Raw genomic sequence first — 13,276 nt, 5'->3', positions numbered from 1 at the left:
ATCCGCCTGTGGGAACCAGGGGTCACTCTACCCTCTGGTTAATACAAAACCGGCCTCCCACACCCCCTGCTTTTTTACTCGACTCCCAAGTGCAACCCCCAAGTGACCCTACATGGTGTGTGATGTCCTCCCACAGGCTGTGAGTGTGTGTGACTAATACACTGCTGCCAGTCTCATTTGTTCAGTGTCAGGTGGGATATGTGTGGCCATCTTACTTTATAGGGTGAGGCATCCCTCCTTCAACGACTGGGTGAATAGGAGGTGATCAGAACGGGATCCTGAGCAGAGCTGTCACTCAATAAATGTGTGTTGACTGCATGTTCTTCCTTCTGTGGAGTCCCTAGCCCCAGTTAGGAGACTGGAAATTAAATAAATGTTTGCTATAGATGCCGACAGATTTATTTTCCTTCAGAGAATCTGTTAGAATCATACGGCAATGGCTTCCATTCACTTAATTATATTTCAAGCAGTCTTTTCTTTACTACTCACTATGTTGTTGACCAATAAAAAGGAATTGCCTGAGGGCAAATCTGTGCTTAATTTCTATACTACTGGTCTGGCATTTACACTGTAATTCCTAATTGCTAATAGAAATAAATTGTGACATTGTCCACTTATGAAAACAAGATGCGAAGTATCAGTTGATATAATCAAGAAACTAAAATAACTGAAAGCACATGAGAGCTCAGACTTCTCCCACATGGAAATTTACTTAATCTGTTTTGTTGCCTCCATGTATTTTACTTCTTTGTAAGAAAAAATGGCAACACTGAAGGCACTGATAATCAAATAGCACCTTCCTCCAGGAATACTAATGCAATTAGTATTAACCTTATTAGTGCTTCAGAGAGTTTCATTGGTTACTCTGCTGTTTTATCACTTGGTTTCCCAAGGTCCAAGAAAAAAATAAAAAGCCACATGTTTTTACTTCTCAGGGCTCCTGCTTGTCCTAGAGCAGTGGGTAAAAAATGCAAAGCCAGCAGCTCTCCTGTCCAGTTTCCAGTTCACACTCACTCTTAACATGGGTTCCCTCCTTCCAGCGCCCTGCCACTTCTCTCCTCTGGTTAGTACTGGTGAGTTAGGGGCCAAGGCTCTGAGGGGGAAATGGGGGTCAGGAGGGCTGATGAAACCTCAGATCCACACCAGTACCACCCTTCCACCACCCTGGGCATGTGATGTCTTGCTTTCCAACCTCAGCTTGCCAAGAGGAAAATTCCAGGAGGTAAAAGTTAGTGGAAAATGGTCATTAAACAATTCCAGCAAGCTTCAAACCATAAGCCAAGTACAAGGCCCTTCTCTGAAGGCCTGTGTCTGTCCAGTGCCTAAAATTCATCTGCTCCCGGCTTCCTCCCTGCTCCTTCTCCAGACTGGATGCGTGGGTGAAACAGTGTATTGTGAGGCTGGCGTGCTGATCACGTGATAACGATAAGGCTAGTGCAGAGGCAAGGGTATGTGCTCAGGGTGGGAAGCAGGCAAGGAAAAGAGAGACTTCCCAGCAACAACCCACGTGGCTCGCTGCTGGGGCCTGATATTTCACTAGGACGTGGAGAAGGGAGCCCAGCCGGGCCAGGCATGCGTGTGGTTACTAGTTCTGCAGGCTCCACACGCCTGTGCCTTGGCTGCGCGCCACACAGGCTGCAGGCCTGTGCAGCTCCTGGCCTCTGCCTCCGAAACGGGCAACGGGGGATGGGCTTTGCTCCCCATAATGACCTGAAAAGGTGGAAGTACCAAATAAAAGAACTTCCTCCTGCAGGAAGAGGAGAGGCAGAGTGCCAAGCCCCTAAGAAAAAGCAGAAATGATTCCTACCAAAATAAGAATTCTGTATTGAATGGAGGGAGACCCCTTAGGGCAGCAGCTGGTTTACAGTCTTTGTGCCCAAAGTTTGTCTACATTGCTGCTGATTCCTGCTAGCTTAATCAGCTAAAAAAAAGGTCCCCACTGTTGGTCCCTAGACATAGAGACCTTTATCAGCATTCAATACACAAAGTTTCCAGGTTTATTAAATTTTCAGAAAAGAATAATCAAAGAGAAATTTTTTTCCATAATCCAAGTATCCAATACTAATACACTAATGTGTATACCGCTAGTAATATATGCATGTTTTAAAACCAAGATATGCCGTGCAGTTGTGTGATCTTCTAAATTAAAAAAAAAATTATCATGCTGATCTCTTCATGTAAATACATGTACCTACTTCATAATTGTTAAGGCTGCATAGTCTTCCAAGTGGATGGATAGGCCATCATTTACCCAGTCAATCCTCTATTGTTGGATAGTGCGAAGATGTTCCATTTTTCTGGATCATAAAATCAAAATGTGCTCTCTGTATAACTGGGTCCTAGAGCTGACACATCAGACAGGCGTTTTGGAGCCTCCGTATTCCTTCCAGTTCTACTGCTGAACCTCCACTTCCACCCCTTTCTAAGTGCTTCTTTGATTCTTTCTAAAAATTTTCACCATAATCCATACAGATATTACACAGAAATTCACTATTCCTAGCATTGTAGTAAGAAAGCACTTCCAACATTGTGGCAAAATACAGTGCAGTTGTTAGGGACTGAATCATCCACCCACCACCCACAACACACCCCTTCACATGTTAGAGCCCCAACCCTGAGAACCTCAGAATGTGACTGTATTTGGACTCTAAAGAGGAGATTATGTTAAAGTGAGGCCATTAGGGTGGGTCCTTCTCTGAGGACACACAGAAACACACCAGAGGTGTGTGAGCACAGAGGACAGGCCACATGAGGACACAGCAGTAAGGTGTCTGCAAGTCAAAGAGAGAGGCTTCAAGAGAAACCAGACTTGCCGGCTCTTTGATTTTGAACTTCCAGCCTCCAAAGCTATGAGAAGTTTCTGTTGAAGCCACCCAGTCTGTGGTATTTTCTTATGGCAGCCCTAGCAAACAAACACAGCAAACTTTGAGTAAATTACTTGCATCCATAAACCTCAGTGTCCTTAAAATAAACTAGGGGATGAGATTATGAGATCCGTACATTTGTCTTTGTTTGTTTTTAGTCTTCAGAATACTTTACTACTCAGTACGGCATGGGCAAGGACAAGTGAAGACTGACACTGGCCACAAATAATAGGTACCGCTGTGTTGGGCTGTATGTACTGAAGGCCAATTATTTCACCCTTCAGAAATAACGAGATTGAAACATAGGTATCAACATGGAAAGATGTCCAAGTTTTAGCCAAGTGAGAACAAAAAAGTTACATGATTATGTACAGGATGATTCATTTATAATGTTTAGAGGACTCTAAAGAGACTTACAAAATCCTCCCATAGGAGTCTGACAAATAAAGAGATCTGCATGATTCTTAAACCTTAAATATGTCATTGGTTTGTAATGAAGTTGGCATTAAAGAGAACCCTGAGCTTCACTGGCACACACACCTGGAAGTCCCAAGGAAGGTTAGAGACTTCAGGACTGTTGATTTAGTGGAGTTACCATATTTGAGTTACCATGTTTTCAAGGGCCCAGCTCTTTGTTTGTTTCTTTGTTCTGCACACTACAAGTGTGGGTTTTGTCCTAAACCTTAGGTCTCTTTATGGTTGCAAAATAGATGGCTGTCCGCAGTCATAAGGGCAAAATCCTTCCTTATTCACAACTAGAAGAAGCAGGGAGAGATGGCCACTTCTACTCATATTTCACTGGCCCAAATGTCTTAGATATCTCCATTCCCAACTCAATCACTCACTCAGAATTTCGGGTACTGTGAAAGGTTTGGAGTGATAATCTGGCTGGAAAGATGTGGGGAGGCTGCTGTAATGTCCAGGAAAGCTAGGAGTAAATCATTTAATTTTTGGTTGGCTATGATTTCTGTGTAATCAGTATGCATAGTCAGGGAAGTGAGACCATAATCCGCAAGTATATTTCAAATGTAATAACATTTTTGTGAATACTAAATTTAACAATTAATTGTGAATCTAACTCTATATTTCAGAGACACTTAACTAAATATTTAATGAGTTTTGCTATCACTGTTTTCTTTCTGCATTTAGAAGCCAATACATTTTTTTCAGGTTTAAAATGTTCAGGCCCCTGAAAAGCTCTTAGGCTCGAGGCATCTGCACAGTGAATAAAAAGGCCCCAGAGACTAGACTGGAATGTGATGGTAATTAAGAAAATCCAAAATGTGATAAACGATTGCATTCTTGGCCTGAAGGAAAACTGTTTATGGGAGAAACAAAATCCCTCTGGAAGGAGGAAGCAAAAATAGTAAAAAAAAAAAAAAATAAATAATTTCTCATGTCTATCCAGCACCATCCAGGGAAATAAATTTTGACCACTAAAATCAAAGATGTGGGCAGGGACTACTAGAATCCCCTTTTCTTTACTCGTCTATCCTTGCAGCAGTGTGTCCAGCAAAAAATTAAAACCAAAGCCAACAACAAGGGCAATAGCAACAGCAACAGCAAAAACCAAAAGAGCTGTAATTCCTCCCTCTTGCAAACTGGGGTCTCTGAAACAATACAGGCCAAAGAGAAACAAGTGAAAGTCTGCCGAAGATTTCTGGAAAAGTTTGCTTTCTGATTATAGATGTCCCCCTTCCTCCTTGTTACCTTTTTTTTCCTTCTCCCTGCTGGAATGCAGATTTATGGCTGGAGGTGGAGCAGCTATCTTGTGACTAGAAAGTAACCATGAATGAAAAAGCCCCACACTAATGATGACAAAATAGAAAGGCAGATGGCTCCTGGAAGATGATGTCAAGGAGCTCCTGCACCAGTCCTGGACTGCCCATCTCTGGATACAAGGGAAAGAAAAATATCTATTTGATTGAGATATCTAACTGGTTTCTGTTGCATGGGGCTGAATAGGATCCCTAATTAATGTAGAGTTTCATTGACATGGCAGCATTTTAGTTGAGCCTAAGGATTTAAACATAAATTAAGGTGGAGAAAGGCACTGCAGCCTGAGGAAACAGCAGCACAAAAGTGACCAACTAATAGCATTTTATCTTATGATGGGAATGAAGGAGAGGTCGACATCATTAATTCCTGGCAAACATGAGGGAGGAAATGAGGCTCAAAGACTAGACTCAGAACGGATTTTAAAGCAACTCTTCCCAATAGAAATATAATGCAAACTATGTATGTAACTTTACATTTTCTGGTAACTACATTGAAAAAGTAAAAAGAAACGGGTGAAATTAATTTTAATAATTCATTTTATTTAACCTACATATACAACAAGAAACTTCAACATGTATCAATATAAAAAATTAACAATATATTTTATATTCTTTTTTTCATTTGAAGTCTTGAAAATCTGGTGTGTATATACTTTCAGCACCTCTCAGTTAATTCTGGCCACAGTTCAAGTGCTCAATAGCCCATGTGCCTAGTGGCTACCGTATTGGACAGTGAAGTCTTAAGAGAGTCTTGAATCTCATATTTGAAAGTTTGAACTTTAACTACCGAAGTATAAATAAGCCATAATTTAATTTCTAAGAAAATCTCAAATATACCCCAAATATTGTGATAGTTTATTTTATTTCAAAATGTTATGACTTTTGGTTTTTGGAGAAAAAAAATCCATAAATATAGTAGATTTTCAAGATGGTATGCTTCTGTGGAACAGTAACACCAGTGGTCTGGAACCCAAGGTTGGGGATGTCTGCTGAGTCCCCTTAACCTTTGAATGCTTCTTTCACAATAACACTTTAGGGGCATTTTTAAGAAAATGCAGAAGCCAATAAGAAAGAAAATAAAATCAGCAACCCCAGATAACTATGATCAACATATTAGCAAACTGTCTTCTTGAATTTTTTAATGTATGAATATTTTTAGACAGTTGAGATGATACTTTTTATACTATTCTATATTGTTAGCATTATTTCATAAGCACTTTTTCTGTTATTAAAAATTCTTCAAAAACATTCTTCTCAATGGCTACAGTATACTATTTCTTCACATGAAAAAACTGTAACTTTTTTGACCACTACCTTAAAATAGACACTTAGGTTGTTCCAAACTTTTTGCTACTTTAAATAATTTCTGCCAGTCATCTTTGTGCATAAAACTATTCTTGTGACTTGGTTTCTTTCCTTAGGACAGATTCTCAGAGGTAAAATTCCTGAAATAAAAGTTATGAACACTTCTTAATCTCTTGATATAGATCTGCCAGACTGCTTCCCAGGAAGATTTGAAACAATTTACAATTTTACCAAAATCGTGTGAGCATATATATCCCTCCCCACTGTTAACCAGCATTCTGTACTAACCTTTAAAAAAAAGGGAGGGGGGTGATGGAGGAAGAGAATAATAGGGGGAAAATATTTGTCAATGTGCTTTAATTTCTATTTGTTGATTACTAGTCAGAATGAACATTTTTTTCTTTTGTTATATAGTGACTAGTGTTTCTCTTATCAGTTTTCTGTATTATTTACCTATAAACAGTCTAAATATTTTGTCATACTTTTTAAAAAACATTTTCCAGTTTGCTTTTTAAATTTCTCCTCTTTTAAAAAGTCAGGTTTATTGTGATATATTTTACATATAGTAAAATTCATCCTTTTTAGTATACATTTCTATGGATTTTCACAGACATATACAGTAGGGTAACCAGCATCACACTCAGTTTATAGAATATTTCCATCACCTCCAAAAAATTTCCCCAGGCCCTTTTATAGTCAACCCTTCTCCCACCTCTAGCCCCTTGCAACCACCCATCTTTTTCCTGTTCCTATAGTTTTGCTTTTTCCAGAATGTCATATAAAGAAATCATACAGAATATAGCCTTTTAAGTCTGGCTTCTTTCAATTAGCATAAAGTGTTGAGATATTCACCCATGTTACTGAATATGTCAGTATTTTGTTCCTTTGTTTTTGTTTTTTGGTGGAGGTACTGGGGGATTGAACCTAAGACCTTGCTCACGCTAAGCATGCACTCTACCACTGAGCTACGCCCTCTCCCACCTCATTCCCTTTTTATTGCTGAGTACTATGTGTGGAATCCCATATTTTGTTTATTCATATACCAGCTGAAGGACATGAAGGACATTTGGGTTATTTCTAGTTTTTGTTAGTAATGAATATAGTTCCTATAAACATTCACATACAAGTATTTGAACATAAATTTTTATTTCTCTTGGGTAAATATGTCAAAATGGAATCACTGGGCTATAGGGTGAGTGTATATTTAACTTTCTAAGAAAACTGCCGAACTATTTTCCAAAATTGCTCTAACATTTTCTATTCCTACCAAGACTGCATGAAAATTTCCTTTGCTCCACATCTTTTCTGGTCCTTGGTATTGCCAGTGTTTTTGGAGGGGGGGTTGTTTGTTTTGGGTTTTTTTTTTAGCCATTTAATAGATGTATAGTGGTATTTCATTGTGATTTTAATTTGCATTTCCTTGAGAAATGCAGCAACAAATAAATAAAACTTAAGTAATAAATATGCTAAAGAAAATTAACAGTTTATGAATTCAAATGTACTGACTTTTTATTTATTATTTTCTACTGTGTTTTAGATTAGAAAGTTCTTTCCCAATGAGAAATCAGGAGAAAATTCAGCTATATTTTTAGGATTTTAAAAAAGTGATTTGCTCTAAATTATCCACATTTTTAATCCATCTGGGCACATATTTAGTTAATTGTATGATGGTGACAAGTATCTATATTCATCATTTTGTTTTTAAAGGATACTCAGCTTTCTCTGTAAACTTTATTGACTAATTCTTTCATCCCATTTATTTGTGAAGCCTCCTTTATTAAATAATAGGGTCTATTCCTCAACAATCAAATCTCCATTTGATTGAGCTTGTCATTGAACTTTCTATCTGTCCATGCATTCCACAGTTGCTTATTAAGCACTTACTATATTCCAGGCACTGCTGTAGGTTCTGGGAATACAACAGTGAACTAAAAAGTAAAGCCCCCTGATGTCTTGGTGCTTACATTCTAGTCAGGGGAGATAGATAATAATTAAATAAATGAATAACTGTATAATATTTTGGGTGGTAATACATGCTAAGAAGGAAAGTAAAGCAGGGTAAAGGGCATCCAATGACAAGCAAGTGCCAGTTTGGCCAGATCAGCCTCTCTGAGAGAGATGTTTGCAACCAGAATGTACTAAGGCTGTTGAGGGAGGGTATAGCTCAAGTGGTAGAGCGCATGCTTAGCATGCACAAGGTCCTGGGTTCAATCCCCAGCACCTCCTCCAAATATAAATAAATAAATAAACCTAATTAGCTCCCCCTCATTAAAAACAAACAAACAAACAAAAATAGAATGTACTAAGGTTATGAAACAAGGATATATCTAGAGGAGGAGCATTCCAGGCTGAGTCGCCCCAAAATGCAAAGACTTTGTGTTGGGAATGAGGTTAATGTGCTGGGGAAATACCAAGGAGACCATTGTGGATGAAACCAAGTGGTGGAGATGGAATGTGTAGAGGAGGTGAGGAGGGCACTTAGAGGCACAAATCATGTAGATCCTTGTAGACAATTTGTATTCTAAATCAGATCAAAGCTATTGGAAGATTTTGAGCAGAGGGATGATGTGAGTGAGTAACATTTAAAAAATAACACTCTGGCTACTTTGTGGGTAATAGTTTAATACATTTAATTTAAATAAAAATGAATCTAGTGAAAGAAAAAATAAGTAAATAATAGCAGAGTCATACCTGAATATAGCAAAAAAAAAAAAATTGATAAAGGTCATATTTTAATGCCCAAAGTGTGGGAAACGCTGGCTTAGCTGGTTATTGCTAGTATCCAGGCAACAATTCCTACAAGATTCTCTAATGACAGCCATTTTCCTGAACTTCTTTGATAATTCTAAGAGTTCTCCCATTGACTCTTCAACAGGGATTTCTCTGCTCCCTGGTATTCAAGCCTAGTTACAGGGCTTCATAGTTTTCAAAGTTATTGTACATCTATGATTACGACAGAGCTTAGAGGAACTCACCTCTGAAAGGTGAGGTCTGAAATCCTGAAGCAAACCAGAGCTATCCCAGCCTCCATCAGTGATCCAACCATGTGCCAAGACCAGGGTACCAGAGAAAGGACAAATAATCACAGATAAATTGTCTCGAAGGCACACCCAGGCACAATCTCCTCCACCCCAGCACCTGTTTTTCTGGATTGGCATTATCAATGAGCAGACCAGAGAGCTGTGGTGTGATTCCAGATGTGCTAAGAGAATCTCCATGAACAGGTTATAGTTCTTCTGGTCCAAAAGCACAGAGTTTGGAAGATGCTTTGCGACCCAGCTGAATAAACTGGGCAAAACTACCTATTTATTTATTTTTTTTTTTAAGCAAGTATACACATGTGGTTAAAAAAAAAAATGAAACAGTATGAGGGTAAAGTTTAAAAGTTTAAAACAGGGATGTATGTATACATGACTGTAAATGGGTTAGAACGTGCATAGACTGTTTGTTTCTGGAAAGATGCACAAGAAATTATTCCCAATGCTCGCCGCTGCAGAGGAGAACTGCAGGGGGTCTGAAGTGAGGAAAATTAGAACAACTTACTTTTCACAGACCCTTGTACTTTCTGGATTTTTATTGGATTTTAAAAATTATGTGTATATATTAATTTTTCAATTAAAGCAAATTAATTAAAAACAATACATATATTTCTGTCACTCATGTGAGGGATCCCGGAAGCTGACACTGCAAAGGCATTCAGCCAGGCACCGCAATTCTAGCCAGAGTGAAAGACAGCCTACCTTTCCCAGGAGCTCCCTCCTGGAAACAGAACGCTAGCCCCACCTGAGGCAGGATGGGGAGGTTCAGCTTGCATCCCAGCTGAGTGACCCACTGTGAGACAGACGGCAAATCACCTAACTACTCTGAGCCTTACTCTCTTCATTTGTGAGATGGGGGGTGGGAAATAATACCTGCTGGCCATTTTTTAGTGATAGAGCTTTTGTGTGTGCAAAGGAATGTTCCCAATTACTTGGATTTTCGTTAGTATCCATTATGTTACAGGTTTTCATTTTTAAATCTGCTGTTTTTTAGGCCACTGAGCACAATTCACAGATATATTTTTATATTGTATTTTTTATGCTGTTAGATCTTTTTATAAATCAGATGGAACTCATTTTTTAAATAATGTTCAGTTCATTAAATTTAATAAAGGAGAATTTCTTAATGGTCAGTACCTCCTACATAATTAATCAGATTGCTTTTGACATTTCAAGCCACAAATATGAGGTTACTGTATTTTATTCCCTCAAACACCTCATACATTTAACGGTATAGACATAAATCCCACAGACAAAATCTTCCTGAAGGTTTAAACAGTTCTTTAGCTAGTAGATCAGACTGATGAATTTAATCATCATATTCTCCTACACATAGTAAATATCTTTTAAAAATCACATATATAAAACAGCCCAAGGATTTAAAAAAAAAAAAAACTTACTACTAAACAATTTACACAAAGATATTAGTAGCTCAAAGACCAAAAAAATTTTAAATGTTTTTCTGGGGTTTTACTCACTGCCATCCTAGGCCAGCTGAGATTAATCAACTGAAATTGAATCAGATTTTGAACCCATTTCCTGGGCTGGTTTTTTTTTTTTTTATTGATTTATAATCATTTTACAATGTTGTGTCAAATTCCAGTGTAGAGCACAATTTTTCAGTCATACATGAACATATATATATTCATTGTCACATTATCTCCTCTGTGAGCTCCCATAAGATCTTGTGTATATTTCCCTGTGCTATACAGTATAATCTTGTTTATCTATTCTAGAATTTTGAAATCCCAGTCTATCTCTTCCCACCCCCCACCATTTCCTGGGCTGTTATTGCACCCCACTTTGTTTCACAATTTTAGATGTCTGTTGACTCCCATCCTATGGCATTTTATTGACTATATGAAAATTATGTATAATAATTTATATAAACAGACATTCTTACCTAATATTCAGAACACCAGAAATAGTTATTCATCACAGTTAAGGGTTAGAAAGGAACAGGAAGAAGATTTCAAATAGACTCCCAATATTATCCTCCCCTTTCTTATAACAAAACCTAATTTTTCTCTGGGTACCATGCACCCAGCTGGTCGATTACCTTTCCCAGCTTCCCTTGCAACTGGGTGTGGCATGTGACTAAGTTCTGGCCAATCAGATGTAAGCAGGAAAAAGGTGCAATATTGAAAGTATAGAAAGTTTCCCTTCCATCTATCTGCTGCTTCAAATGAGGAGCTCCAGCAGCTATCAAGCACCACAGCCAAGACACAGAAAGCTGGAAGGAGTTCTAGTCCCTGATGACACTGAGCACCATGCTCCTCCTGGACTGACTTCCTATAGTTTTCTTTTAAATGAAAAGAAAATAAGGTTCTATCTTGTTTACTCTGTTCTTTTTCAAGACTCTGTTACTCATAGCCAGACTTAATCCTTATTGTCCCACCTTCCCTGCATTATGAGCTAGAAAACCAAGAATGTTGCATAGATTAGATACATGGACGTCTTTATGAAATACGTATTTCTAGTTGTTGCCACATTAGGGTTGTAGGTTTTTAAATTATTCTTTTATAATATTTTACACAGAAGCTAATTCTTCTCTCATTAGATTAAATTGATAACTTAAGAGATATTTAAAATGTTTCCAGGTTGCAGTGATGGCTGATGATTGGATAAAGAAGTTGTGGTATATACACAATGGAATACTACTCAGCCATAAAAAGAATGAAATAATGCCATTTGCAGCAACATGGATGGGCCTGGAGATCATCATACTAAGTGAAATAAGTAAGACAAGGACAAATAGTATATGATAACACTTATATGTCAGATCTAAAAAAAGGACACAAATGAACTTATTTACAAAACAGAAACAGACTCACAGACATAGAGGACAAACTTATGGTTACCAAAGAAGCGAGTGGAGGGATAAGTTAGGAGTTTGGGAGTAGCAGATACAAACTACTATATATAAAATAGATAAATAACAAGGTCCTACTATAGAGCACAGGAAACTAAATTCAATGCTTGTAATAACCTATAATGAAAAAGAATCTGAAAAATAATATATATATGTGTATAACTGAATCACTATGCTGTACACCAGAAATTAACACAACATTGTAAATCCACTATACTTCATTTAAAAAGAAAAAGAAGAAAATAAATAACCTGAATCAATGCTGCCCTATGCCAAAGTCTGTGTAAGATGGGGGCCCCTTCGGGGTGCATGAGGCAAGCCCTGGGCCCTCCGCCGAGTTAACTAGAGTCTTGGGGGTACTAGCCAGTCCCTCCTCACCTACCGGCCCTCCTCGCCTTTGGCTCAACCTCCCCCACACCTCACTCTGCCAGATTGGCTCTCCTTATCCATTGTTCCCAAAGAAGCTTGGCAGAAATATAACAAGAATTTGGAGCTTTTCTTTCATTTAGCACTTCAAATATTTGAAATTGTATGAGATGACTTAATTCCAGGAAACTTCAGATATCCTGTGACACTTGTTCAGTGAAGTGTTAAAAAAAAGACCTACTCCAGGGTCTTACGGAAAGATGTGAGCAAGCCAGCCTGTGGGCGACAAGGACAAGATGTAACTTCAGAAGAGCGTCACTTGCATTCCCTTGTGGTTTGCACCGTTGGGCTTCCCTGCCTCACTTCTACGTTGTTCTCTTGAGCTCAGCCCTGTGTGCGTGGCTCCAGAAAAACTCTCCCACAAACTTCCCGTAGCTGCCGGCCTGCTCGCTCCTCCAAGTGCTATTTATGAATGTGTGTGTTTAGTGATAAACTCGTTCAAATCCTTTGAGGGGAATATTTATTAAATGCTTATTAAATACAAACACTATTCCTTTATTTCTCATCTCTATCCTTCAAGGAAAATTTTGTGATGCCTATTTTAGAGAAGAGAAAACTGAAACTCAGAGGTTAAGAAACTTGCTCAGGGTCTCAAAACAAGTACTTACTGGAGCTGTGCAAGAATCACAAATTCAGGTGGTTTTTTCTAGGGCCTCCCTCAACCATGCCTGAAAGGAACTGGACTACTAATGTCACTTGGTAGCAGCAAAATGGAAAGATCACAGGCTTTAGAATAAGACATACCTGGGTTTAGTCCCAGTTGGTTACTTCTGAGCTATATGACCATAGGCAATGTATTTAAACTTGGTTCTCTCAGCTGTAAGCTAGGAATAATAATAGTACCCTTCTAGTGGGACTGTCAAGAGAATATAAAAAAGAATTTGGCACGTGCTAAATACTGGATGAATAGTAGCAGTAATGGCTTTTTAAAATTTATTCCTCAAGATGATGCTAACTGAGCACCTAGCATATGCCAGGCCTAGGAGTTTCAAT

This window comes from Camelus bactrianus, chromosome 1 (genome assembly GCF_048773025.1).
Source record: "Camelus bactrianus isolate YW-2024 breed Bactrian camel chromosome 1, ASM4877302v1, whole genome shotgun sequence".
Taxonomy (NCBI): Eukaryota; Metazoa; Chordata; class Mammalia; order Artiodactyla; family Camelidae; genus Camelus; species Camelus bactrianus.
The sequence above is the reverse complement of the archived record's forward strand: the minus strand, read 5'-3'. Positions refer to the sequence as shown.